At 41.3% G+C, this 13,659-nt stretch overlaps 1 protein-coding gene across 9 annotated transcripts in view; it reads right to left on the bottom strand.

Annotated features, from left to right (window-relative positions):
- Positions 1-13,659, bottom strand: part of Tnrc6b (trinucleotide repeat containing adaptor 6B) — a 227,430-nt gene that overhangs the window by 172,836 nt on the left and 40,935 nt on the right. For 7 of the 9 annotated variants that reach the window (XM_041671892.1, XM_041671890.1, XM_041671894.1 and 4 more), the window contains exon 2: positions 13,051-13,125. The exons of the other annotated variants lie outside the window; for them this stretch is intronic. The gene's annotated coding sequence lies outside the window, so the exon portion shown is untranslated. The remainder of the gene's footprint in view (positions 1-13,050; positions 13,126-13,659) is intronic. 9 annotated transcript variants of the gene reach the window in all.

Genomic DNA, 13,659 nt, shown 5'->3' with positions numbered 1-13,659 from the left:
AGTGGAATCTTCCCTATCTTGAAGGACAGTTGGAAAAGGTTTGAGACACTGGGGTATTAATAGCTTTACATTTCTTGACCCATTTGTTTGGCCTTTAGCAAAGGTGATACAGAAATCTTCAATGACTCTTATAGTAGACACCTGCCAGAAAGGATGCCGATGAGCAAAGAGGAGAAACCGTATTAGGTCTTGCTTCCTGGATATTAGGCTATGCTACCTTTCTTGTATTTATAGCCATGTTGAACATCGTAGGCTTTTGTAGCTGAGGCACTATATCGCTCAGTATACTTTTTAAAGAAAATATGCCTAAAAAACTAAATGTCAGTTCACTGATTTTTACACAAATTGGTTATCTATAGAATAATACAATAAAAGTAGTTTATTGTTTCCTACAATACAATATCATTTTTTACAAATACAATTAAAGTACTTTAACAATGTCCTCTAATAGTAAGAGCCAAGGTCTGTGACATGAACTGTCATACATGTGCTGAGAACAGACCTGGGTCCCCTGTAAGAGCAATAAGTATAACTGCTGAATAAGCTCAACCCTCAAAGCTAACTTTTAAAGTTTCCTTTTGACATTTTTTACTTTTCAATTTTCCTCAAAACTAACTGCCATTCATCCTAGCCCATTCTTCTTCTTCAGACACGATTTCTCTATGTAACAGCCCTGGCTATCCTGGATCTCACTCTGTAAAACAGGCTGACCTCAAGCTCACAGAGATCTGCCTGCCTCTGCCAAGACATGTGCCAGCACTGCCCAGTTTAGTATTTTTTTAAAATCTAGATTTCCCATATGAAAGAATATATGCAATATTTATCTTAAAATCTGGCTTATATTTTAATGAATTCAAATATGTATTTATTTAGGAATAATTAGTCAAACCAACTGAAAAGAACCACTATGACTGACCACCACAATGGACACTATAAGTGACCACGACATTGACCACAACAGTGACTATAATTGACAATCAGAACAAACACTACAACTGATCATCACAGTGACCATGGCTATAACCAATATGACTATCCACATCAATGATCACCACAGCAACCACTGCAACTAGCCACCACAGTGAGCACTAAGATGTCCATCACAGTGAAAAATACAAATGACCACCATAGTGATGTCAGTGGCTACCACAGCTGACCACACCAATGATCACCACAGTGACCATAACAGTTACCACCACATGTGACCATGGTTGACCATCACAGTGAACACTACAACTGACCACCACAGTGATTATGGCAGTGACCAATTGCAATTGACCACATCAAGGACCATCAGTGTCCACTATGACCAACACCACAGAGGATACTATCACAATGACCAGCACAATGACTACTATGACTTACCAGTGAACATTACAACTGACCACCAAAGTGCCCATGACTATTACCGTTATGGCTGACAAAGAAAGTGGACACAACTGATTAGCACAGTGACCACTAAATAACAGCTAAAAAGATGCTTACAACGCATGCTTATATGTAGGGAAACTCTTTGGGAATGTACCCAGCCCTAAATATCTGCTCTGGTGCAGGCATCTCTATAACCAAGCCGTAAGACCCGAGGAACTTCTACATTTCCACATTGGTTATGTAGCAAAGGGGTATCAAAATATCTACTGTGCTCACTAATAAACTTTTAAAGGAAAAATACATGTTGATGTAATGAAAAATGTAAAACTGACATAGTAATAGCTGTCACTCACCCTCTTCTCACTCAGGTCCAGATGAGCCACCACTGCTCAGGCCCCCTGTGCTCACAAGTGAAACAAGCTTCTTGGAGTTGATCATGTCCTTCACTTTTTATGGCAATTATGCAGAAATAGAATAGTTTTTTCTATAAAATTAAGTTGGTGGAGCTGGGGATTCAGTTCAGTTGGTACGGTGCTTACCTAGCATGTTTGAAGCCCCGAGTTCAGCCCTAGTACCCTATAAAATTAGATGTGGTATGCACACCCATAAAATCCAAGCACTTGAAAGATTGAACAGGAGGATGCTTTAAATCTGAAGTTAACCTGAGAAACAGAGTGAAGCCCTGCCTCAAAAGCAAAAGAGAAAGGGAAGGAGGAAGAGAAGTCAACACTGGAAAAATGCAATAACCTATCCGGAAAGATGTGGCATGCACAGTGCTTCACAACTGTCTCCTCTTGGTTAAAGGGAAGATCACAGTCAGACCATGTGTAAGCACACTCAGCCCTTGTTCCTACTCCCAGGCCTCTGCGGCTCACAGCTGATGCTATTTCTCCCCAAGAGTCTCTAGACCCTTGCTTCCTCGGCAAGGGGCTCTATCCCTGGCCTTTCTTTTAAAACAAAAGTTTTACATGTATGGGTATTTTGTTCCCATATGTCTATGTACCATGCATGTGTCTGGTGTCCAAGGAAGCCAGAACAGTATCAGATTCCCTTGAATTAGAATCACGGATGCTTGTTAGCTGCCATGTGGGTGCTGAGAATTGAACTCTGGTCCTCCAGAAAGAATAGCAAAGGCTCTTACTGCTGAGATATCTTTCCAGCCCCATCTAGGAAGTATTATCCTCACCTCTCTTTGTTTTTGTCCCCCCCCCCCCGCCACCCAGACAGGGTTTCTCTGTGTAGAACTCCTTCTGTAGACCAGGCTGGCCTCCAACTCAAGAGATCCGTTTGCCTCTGACTCCCTAGTGCTGGGATTAACAGCATGTGCCACCACCACCTGGCTCTTCACATCATTTTTAAAAAGATTACTTTACTTTATGTGTATAAATGCTTTGCCTGAATACATGTATATGTACCACATGGGCGCCTGTTGTAGCCCCTGGAAATGAGGTCATAGATAGTTATGAACGACCGTGTAGGTCCTTTGCAGTGCTCTTAACCAGTGAGCCTTCTCTCTAGCCCCTCCCTGGCCCCTCATATCTTCTGGCCACTGACTAGGTTCATGACATGAACTAGGTTCATGCTCACTGACAGAAGACAGAGACTGGCAGTTGCTGAGCAGCTGTTCTATTACCACTCGCTCTTATCAGGTGAACTTCAACTACAACTTTACTTCCTTCATCCTTCAGATCTACCTTTTTGTTTGTTTGTTTGTTTGTTTTGTTTTGTTTTTAAGCATCTTGTTCTAGTCTGACTAGCTTGACTCTTATCAGTTCCTGGTCTGTCAGCCATTGCTCCTCCCCTTCAATGATTCCTCTTCCCATCCCCAGAAACAATCATCTGTCTTCGGCCCATCCTCTGCCTTCAGCCCATCCTCTGCCTTTAAGGCTCTAACCCCAACTTTTGTCCCTCTACTCACTCCTCAATCCATTATCTCTTCACAGTCATCATGGTCCAATTGGCTTTAGAGAGCTGGCTTCTATCTGAGGACAAGTAGGCCTCTTATTCTGAACTCTAGGACCTCACAGGTATATTGAGATGGCAGCCCTAGTCTGAGGTAAGCTTGCCTCTTAGAAGAGTGGGAACAGAGCAGAATGGATGTCTGCAAGGTAAAGGAGCAGCAAAGGAGCTGGATTGCGCAAGTTGAGGCTGAGTTTCTTCTAGACACAATAATCAGATAAGCACTTCACCCTGACAGCATGAGTCAGGAATTTACATCCCTAATAATAAAACATTGATATTGTATCATGAGGAAGGAAATATCAAGAGTATTGGTCGGGGATCTTTCTTTCTCTAGCATGCCCTTTGCCTCTCAGTCTTAACCAATAGTTCTGGGTCTGCCAAGGTATGCCCAGACCCTTCCTTCCTATCTCCCATGAATTATAGTCAGAAACCTCTTCATTTCCATTTCCTCTTTGAAACACCTATGCATGTTCTATTCCAAACCTCAATTTTCTAACTTGTAAGAGTAGAAATGGCTAAAGCAGACCAATAAAGGATACTGAACTATCCAGCAGCTGGGGTGGCAGCAGACAACCTTACCATTGCTAAGCATGCAGGAGCAAGAAGCAGTGACAAACATGCAAAGATTGCTGTGGCTTTAAGTACAGACTCAAACACTAATACTTATTTATGTGTGACCTTGAGAAAATTACTGCTTGTCTCAAGCTTGATGTCCCTAAGGAGACTTGGGAAGAAACATTTTTTTCTGAGAATTAGTGGCAAAACATTCGCACCTAGTACACAATACGGACAGCCACTGAGGAAGCCCCTCTACTCTAAATCCCCACTTGCCAACAGACTTCCACTCTCAATTATCTCTTGGCCTTTCCCTGTGACTGTGCACCTGGAGAGGAAGGCTTCCTCATCTTCCTGCACCCTTCACTTCTAGCTGCTCTCTGTCCCAGAGCAGGCATAGAAGCCTGCCTGAGAGCTCAGAAAGACAAGATATGTGGCTCTCAACCCTTTTTCTTCAACTAATAGCTGCCCAGGAAGCAGGCATTCTCCAGAAATATCGGACACCTTTACAATGCCTCTCAGGGCAAGTCAACTGAGTTATTTCTTTTTCTTTTGGTTTTGTTTTTGAGACAGGCTTTCTCTGTGTAGCATTGGAGCCTGTCCTGGAACTCGCTTTGTAGACCAGGCTGGCCTCGAACTCACAGAGATCCACCTGCCTCTGCCTCCTGAGTACTAGGACTAAAGGCATGTGCCACTACCAGATGGCTAGTTATTTGTTTTAATTATGTAGCTGAGGTTGGTCTTGAACTCCTGATCAACTTGCCTTCATCTTCTAAAAGTATTATGACTATAGGCATACACCAACACACCTACGAAGTCTGTTGAGTTCTGTGGTTTTGCGCTAAGAAACTCACTGCTCTGTATATAAGTTTAGTAACAGAAGCATCACCAAGGCCCCTTGGATGACATCATCTTTTATTTCATTTTCCATCAAAAGGACAGTGTCATTTCTGTGCCCCAACCACCCTAACCTCTGGTGTATTGAACTAAAATTTATTTTTTTGTCTGGTGTTCTCAGAGGTCAAAGCATCAGATCCCCTGAGACTGGAGTTACAAAGGGTTATAAATTGCCATGTGAGTGCTGAGAGTCAAACCTGGGTCCTCTGCAAGAGCAACAAATGTTCTGAACCACTGAGCCAACTTCTCAGCCCTGAGACTGAAATCTCCATAAAATACATGGATTAAAATTTTAGGGCATTTTACATGTGGGATTTTTGAGTTTTCTGTTAAACTGGTCTTTAGGGAGGGACAAAGTGTTTTCTTTTACATTAGGCCAAGTGAGTGTTTGCAGCTGTACACTAACTTTTAGCTACTGAGTATTATAAACTATAGGCCACCCAGCATTTTGACCTCAGCAGTGACTGTAGTTATGGCAACTTTGTTGTTAGGTAAGTGGCTGTTTCTATAGAGACAGGGCTGCATGCATTACGCTCAGAGCCTTAGCAAAAGCTTAGGGGTTTTTAGGTCTCACCAAAAATAAGCCACAGCTTGTCACAGTGGTTGGTGGCACTAAAAGCTCATGTAAACTAAATGTCAGCTGTGCAGGTAGTCTCAGAATACACTGACCACTCTGGCCTAGCAAGCAAATGCCAGCTGTGCTGGCCTCAGCAAAGAGAACAGGGCATTAGCAGGCTTGGGTGGCTTCAGCGCACAGAGATTTCTGCCTGACCTTGAATTATGCCTGCCCAGCTTTTCCTAAGCCGGCTGGGCTGAGGCAAAGATTATATGGTGGACAAGAGACTTCCTTCACACATGCCCTTTAGACATCAGAGAGTGAGACAATTATTTGGTGCCTATACGCTACAAGACAGCTGAACTTCAAACAACACAGGCATTATTACAAAGCCAGCAATAGACATGCATAGGTGTTTCAAAGAGGAAATGGAAATGAAGAGGTTTCTGACTATAATTCATGGGAGATGGGAAGGAAGGGTCTGGGCATACCTTGGCAGACCCAGAACTATTGGTTAAGACTGAGAGGCAAAGGGCATGCTAGAGAAAGAAAGATCCCCGACCAATACTCTTGATATTTCCTTCCTCATGATACAATATCAATGTTTTATTATTAGGGATGTAAATTCCTGACTCATGCTGTCAGGGTGAAGTGCTTATCTGATTATTGTGTCTAGAAGAAACTCAGCCTCAACTTGCGCAATTCAGCTCCTTTGCTGCTCCTTTACCTTGCAGACATCCATTCTGCTCTGTTCCCACTCTTCTAAGAGGCAAGCTTACCTCAGACTAGGGCTGCCATCTCAATATACCTGTGAGGTCCTAGAGTTCAGAATAAGAGGCCTACTTGTCCTCAGATAGAAGCCAGCTCTCTAAAGCCAATTGTACTCATAATGGAAGGGAAATTTTGATTCCCTACTTGTCTCACTCCTTGGTCCTATGCCTCTGTTAATTTAAGACTTGGTAGGGGGAGTATTATTTATTGGGTCCCCTTCTTTCCTAACTTATGTAAGCTTATTTTCCAAATTAAGTTCACTATTCTGTATCAACCTTTCCTTCCTCATATCCCCATTCCCATGATTCTGGTAGCAATCTTTACCTTCCCAAACTCTTCACTAACCTCCTTTCTTCCCATACATACCCTTTTCTGCAAGTCACACAGGGAAATGTCCCTATTCTGTCCACATAACACACTATCTCTCTGTGCATTTCCAGGTCACACCTGCCTGTTTGGATCTCACATGCCCCCAGGTATCTATATAGTAAGAGTCTGGTTCTGTGACAGACTTGGAAGGTGTTTGGGTCTAGAAACCTTTGGGTCTGTGAGAGCATGCTCTTAGAGTGGGATGGGGGAATACTGGTTTCTTCTTTTGTTAACACAAAGTAAACAGTTTTGTCCTAACAGGAGGTATTGCCACAATATACTGCCTTACTCAGAAGTCATGGGCTAAAACCTCAAAAACCCTGTATCAAGACAAAACTTTTTTCTTTCCGTGTTAATTACCTTGTGCATTTGTATGCTGACAGAAATCGAACTATGAGGGCCCACAGATGTGAACCTGTTTCACCTTGACTAGAGGCCAGAGAGTTTGGGGTTATTTTTGCTCTTTCAAAGTTGTTGACAACAGATATCCCTACAAATGAGAGATTCTGACCTAGGTTGTGGTTAATTAGTATTCTGGGTATAGAGGTAGATCTGCTCTACCTGGACCAAATTCAAGTCTAGTCCTTACATCATGTTAATAAAGTCTGTTACTTTCCCTTCCCCTTTAGAAGTAAAGTATATAAGCATGTGGAGAATAAATGAGGACAAATTCAGGATTCAGTAACTACTTTCTTTTCCCTCCCGATGATGCTCTGTGTTTCTGCCTCCCATATCTATTATATCTCTGTTCCTTTTGCTTAATAATTCTAATCCTCGGGACTGGAGAGATGGCTCAGCGGTGAAGAGCATTGCCTGCTCTTCCAAAGGTCCTGAGTCAATTCCCAGCAACCACATGGTGGCTCACAACCATCTGTAATGAGGTCTGGTGCCCTCTTCTGGTCTGCGGGCATACACACAGACATAACATTGTATACATAATAAATAAATAAATATTAAAAAAAATAATTCTAATCCTCACACTCCTACCCTGGAATGTATGAGTTTCACCAAGGCTTGTCTTCGATAGACCCAACGTGGTGACGTCAACATTTAACAATACCCTTGCACTAACCATATCCTTTTCTTCTAACATCCTTAATTTTTATTTCTAAAACTCTTTCCTGATTTTTCCACTAGTGTACTTACTTATTGTATCTCATCTACAATCTGTCTTCCTCTTTGTTGTAGTGACATTGTATTTGTATTTCAATAAATAAACCTTGCCTGAAGATCAGAGTGCCAGGGAAAGGTGGCACACCTTTAATCCCAGGATTTGGGAGACAGGCAGACAGCTCTCTGTGAGTTCAAGGCTACCCTGGGCTATACAAGATTGATCCAGAAACAGATCCAGGTGGCGGTGGCTCACATCTTTAATCCCAGCACTAGGAACATGGAGACATGAGCAATATGACTGGGCAGAGAAAGGAATATAAAGGGGGAAAAAGACAGAAACTCACTGAAGTGTGGAGTCTGAGGTTTGGTGGAGACAGTGCAGTCTAGACAGTCTAAGGATCACCCCTTCGGTCTGAGCACTGGTAGAGGTAAAAGGTCTTTAATGGCTAATTGCTCTGTTTTGTTTCTCTGATCTTTAGCATTAACACTGTATCTGTCTCTGGGATTTTATTATTTGTGCTACACTTTGTCCCTTATTTTCACTCACCTTTTGTTGTTCTTTTGGAATTAATCTTACTAGTTTTAAATATGTTTCCTTTAGTCAGGTGTGGTGTTCAGGAAGCAGAGGAATACTAATCTCTATGAGTTCTAGGTCAGCCTGGTCTACATGGCTAGTTCCAGAGCACCTAGGAGAAATGATGAGACCCTGCCTCAAAAAACAAAACTAAACAAAAAAAAAATGTGTTTCCTTTTAAGTCTTGACAGGTTAGGAGTACAACTCAAAAGCAGAGTGTGTGCTTAGTAGTCACTAGTGTCTAAGTTCAACTGCAGAACCCAAACAAAACCCCATCCCTAAAAATCCTATATACTGAGACTTGGCTTGATGATTTCAGAAAACCTGAATTTGACTCCCTGCACCAGAATTGGGTGGCTGACAATCACCTATAACTGCAGCTGCTGGCAATCCTACACATCTTCTACACTTCTGGTTTCTGTACACACATGCACACCCATACAAAGGCATGCACACACACATTCATTATTAAAAAGAAAAAATAAATATTTAGAAAAAAATCTACCTGCAAACTTTAATGACATTCTTGCTTCGAAATGTAGCTTAAAATCATTCTTAAGGATCCAAGACAGTTTTACTGTCATTTTGACAAAACAGAATGCAATACTTAAAAGTACATAGTGAACTAGGGCTGTCATCTGGGAACTACTGAAGGGTGTGTAAGGTATCAGTGGTTGAAAAATCAATATAAAAATTCACTGGAAGGAGTAACCAGAGGTGGCAAAGTTGTCCTGAGAAGTGTGGTATTTGTTCAACTTGCTTCAGCAGAACATTCCATCATCTTTTTTTTTTTTTTTTTTTTTTTTTTTTTTTTTTTTTTTGGTTTTTCGAGACAGGGTTTCTCTGTGGTTTTGGAGCCTGTCCTGGAACTAGCTCTTGTAGACCAGGCTGGTCTCGAACTCACAGAGATCCACCTGTCTCTGCCTCCCGAGTGCTGGGATTAAAGGCGTGCGCCACCACTGCCCGGCTAACATTCCATCATCTTATCATACATTTAAATAATGGATAGTCTTGACCTGGCACTATGCTCAGCACTCACAGGACAGCAGCTTAGTAACTGATAATTACCATGTGAGTAATGTTATACACATCCTGTGAATGTCTTCTATAAAACTAGGCAAGTATGTTGGAGTTGTCAAAGCTGTCTAGGCTTCAGCCTCCACTCTCTTTAGCCTTACCTGCTCGCTTTGTTCCGGCATAGTGAGTGACCTACATCCTGCATCACCAATATGCCAGCTGCATTAGGCTTCCATATTTCTGTTCATATTCTTTCCTCTGTCTCTTTCACCCATGTTGTCACCAATACTTACCATCTAAAGGTCAGCTTATGTAAAGTATTTCCTGACCCATCTCTGAGTGGAAAAGATGGTTTCCTCAGTGAGGCATGTCTGAATTCTTTGTTTGTTTGTTTGTTTTTTCAAGACAGGGTTTCTCTGTGTAGCCTTGGCTGTCCTGGAACTCACTCTGTAGACCAGGCTGGCCTCTGCCACCTGAGTGCTGCGATTAAAGGCATGCGAAACCACTGGCCAGCCTGTCTGAATTCTATTATGAACCTTTAATAACTTTCTAGATTTTTTTGCTCATAGAGATTCTCTATGTAACAGCGATGTTTCTAAACCCTTGAAATCAAATATTAGAACTTGTTAATCTCTGTACTCAGTTTACTTAAAACTGTACAACTGCAGCTGGACAAAGTGGTGCACACCTTTATCCCAGCACTTGGGAGGCAAAGGCAGGCAAATCTCTAAATTCAAAGTCAGCCTGGTCTATACAGATTGAGTTCCAACCAAGGCTACATAGAGAAACCCTGTCTCAAAACAAAACAAAACAAAAAATCCTGTACATTTGATAGACATTCGGTGAGTTTCTATGTAGGCACAAATGAATTAACCAACTGAAGTGCTTTTTATTTAAAATGTTAAAATATAGGGCAACAGTTAAGAGCAACCACGTGGACATTCACAACCAGCAATATCTAGTTTCAGAGGATCCAATGCTCTCTTCTGAGCTCTGTGAAAGCAAGGCGCACACATGACATATTTGCAAGCATGACACTCATACACAAAGAATAAAAATTAAGTTTTAAAATGTTATTTCCTAGCTCTGGTGTGCTATTGTGTAGCAGGGTAATTGCAGATGATGATTATACACTATATTTTAAAAAGCTAGATGGGGGCTGCAAAGATGACTCAGAAGTTAAGAGTGCACACTGCTCTTGCCGAAGACAGGAGTTAGTTCCCAACTCCCACGTGGGCTCATGAGCACTTGTAACTCCAGCACTTGACTCAGACCTCTAAGAGTACCTGCTCTCACCAGACACCCTTCAACTCATAATTAAAATAAAAACAAATCTAAAAGGAAAAAGCTAAAGAGAAAGGTTTCCAATGTTTTCACCATAAAGATGAGAACTATTTGAGGAAGTAGATTTATTTATCCAGACTTAAACAGTGTACAATGCATATACGTATCAAAACAGCATGTGTACCCCTTAAGTATGTATGATTTTTCTATTTTTATATTATCTGTTTAAAAACATCCAAAGTTTGTAATAAGTCTATAGACAAGACTGCAGCTGCTGAATGACATCAGTAAGACAACGGATGGCTACTAGTGCATTAACAGCAGGTTTTCTCAACTCAGATTAGAAAAGACCCTGCAGAGGACACAGGAGAAAGGACAACAGGGGAGGTAAAGCATCTGTGTCTCCTTCCTCGTCTAGATGCTGAAAGAAGAGGAAAAAAAGCAGAAACCAAGACATAAAATCACAAACCACTGTTTATCCAGGAAACAAAAACAGTCTTCTACAGTGGTGGCACACACCTTTAATCCCAGCATTCCGGAGGTAGAAGCAGGCGGATCTCTGTCAATTCGAGGCCAGCCTGGTCTACAAGAGCTAGTTCCAGGACAGGAACCAAAAGCTACAGAGAAACCCTGTCTTGACAAAAAACAAAACAACCAGTCTTCTAGAAGAGCAGGCCCAGAGTTGATACACAGTTTGCCTAGTATGTGCCTAGTTTGCCTTGGGTTTGATGCCAGCACCACCAAATAAGATAACTCAAGACAAGACTTACACAGGGATTTACTATAGGACAATGATCTTGTATCCTATAAAGATCTGTTACTCGTATGACTGTCCAGTAGCCAGGCAGGAATTATAGCTGGAGCAATCAGAAGAGGATAATTCTGGGAAGAGAAAAGACTCAGTCTATGGTCATCACCCAGATGCAGAGGAAGCAAGATGAGAATGCTTCACTAATATAAGGTACCAAGTCACATGGCTAACACAGACAAGAATTATGGGTCAATTTAAGATATAAGAGTAAGAAGCCTGAACCCTGACTGCTCTTCGAGCTGATGAGGGAGAGGGACTTGATCGGGGGAGGGGAAGGGAAATGGGAGGCGGTGGCAGAGAGGAGGCAGAAATCCTTAATAAATAAATAAATTTAAAAAAAAAGAAAAAAAAAAAGAGTAAGAAGCCTGAGTTAATAGGCCAACCAGTTAATAATTAATGTGTGTTTCTTTGGGACTGAATGGCTGAACCAGGCAGGACAGAAACTTCTGTCAACAGGAATTCTGTATTAAACAATACTGACTGAAAGACTGAAATTAAGTTTTGTTTTATTTATCCATTTATCTATCTATTTATTTATTATACACATGCCATAAGAGGGCACCAGGGATGTCATTATAGATGGTTGTGAGCCACTATGTGGTTGCTAAAAATTGAACTCAGGTCCTCTGGAAGAACAGTCAGTGTTCTTAACCTCTGAGCCAGCTCCCTGAAATTAAGTTTTGAAGGGGTCTATAGGCCACAGGAGCAGATTCAGCAAAGTGACTTGTTAAATCTCTTTTAGTAGACAAATGTGGGCTGGAGCAGTAAGGACTGCCCACTTAAATCTTCAGTTGCTAATCCTAATAACTAACTTCACACAAAATGAATCAAATATCAGTATCAATCTGAATGCCAGTACATTTTGTGTTTATGTGTGTGGTATTAGGGACCAATTTGGGCATCAGGCATTGTAGGCAAGCACTCTACAACTGAGCTACATCCCAGTCTCAGTACTAGTGTATTTTAAAAGAAACAGCTAAAACAAGAATGCAAAAAGCTGAAACTATGAACATATTTGCATTTCTAAAAGGATGTAGAAAATTCGGGGCTGCAGAGATGGCTCAGTATTAATAGCAGGACATAGGTGTGGTTCCCAGAACCCATCTGGCAGCTAATAGCCATCTCAAACTCCAGTTCCAGAGGATTAGACAGCCTCCACCAGCACTACATACATTAGCACAACAGACACATATGCAGGTAAAACACCCATATACAAGAAATAAAAATGAATTGTCAGGCATGGTAGCAAATGTCTTTAATCTGAGCACTTAGGAGGCTCACTAGACAAGTCCTTGTGAGTTCGAGGCCAGCCTAGTCTACATAGTGAGTTCCAGGACACCCAGGTTTATGTAGAGAGACTATTGTCTCAAAAAAGAAAACAAAACAAAAACACAAAACACAATTAAGTCTATTTTCAAAAGAAATTCTGAATTATAAAATTTATTTTTTAATCTCTTCCCGCCCCCCCTAATCTGTAAGAGTGTTTGCCTACATGTTCATCTCTATACCACATATGTCCCTGGTGCCAGAGGGGATGAGAAGATTGCATCAGGTCCCTGCAACTAGAGTTACAGTCAGTTATGAGTCAGACTGTGGGTGCAAGAAACAGAAGCCAGGTCCTCTGGAAGAGCAGCCAGGGTTCTTAAAACACTGAAGCATCTCTTCAGCCCCTAAATAAATCTTCTTTTAAAAAAAGAATTCAAGAAAGAAGTCTTCCTATATACTTTCCTTTTTTAAAAAATGAAATGAATTACTGAAGATAAAACTTACCTTTGACAGTATCCTGGGGCAACACAAGCCTGAGACGATCAGTCTAGGTTACATTCAGTGCAAAGAGCCAAAACCCTGAAAAGAAAAAACTGGCAATGAACCATACAGACAACTTAAGCTGCCTAGAGAAGTAGCAGAGTAGGCAATTTCCTATGAATCCACTCTTCCGTTTACAGTTTGTGGGCAGTGGCCTAACTTTGCAAACGTCTTCCTCAAGGCTTCTTTCAAAGTAAAAAAAAAAAAAAAAAAAAAGTAAACTGTAACACAAAGTGCTGAACATCCATTCAATAAAGGCCAAATTGTGATCAGAAATGCAAAGGCTGGGGAGAATCTCCCTGGTGCACTTGCCTAAGGTGTGAGGTTCTGGTGCCATAATATCAACATATGAAACAGAACAGTTTCTGAAATGGCATTACAATCTGTGTTCACTCTTTACTATTTTCTTTTTTAACAAACTGAGTTTTTGATTATGTGTTTACATCAAAGAGAAAAAGCATGTTTACAAGAATGAGAAAAGTGCTCATGTGGAGGTAAGAGGATAATTTTCAGTTAGTTCTCTCCTTCTACCTTGATGTAGGTTCCAATTAAACTCAGTTCGTTAGGTGAGCA

Source organism: Microtus oregoni, unplaced genomic scaffold (assembly GCF_018167655.1).
Source record: "Microtus oregoni isolate MIOR12 unplaced genomic scaffold, Mior012 000022F_ref0000154, whole genome shotgun sequence".
NCBI classification, from domain to species: Eukaryota; Metazoa; Chordata; class Mammalia; order Rodentia; family Cricetidae; genus Microtus; species Microtus oregoni.
The sequence above is the reverse complement of the archived record's forward strand: the minus strand, read 5'-3'. Positions and strand labels throughout refer to the sequence as shown.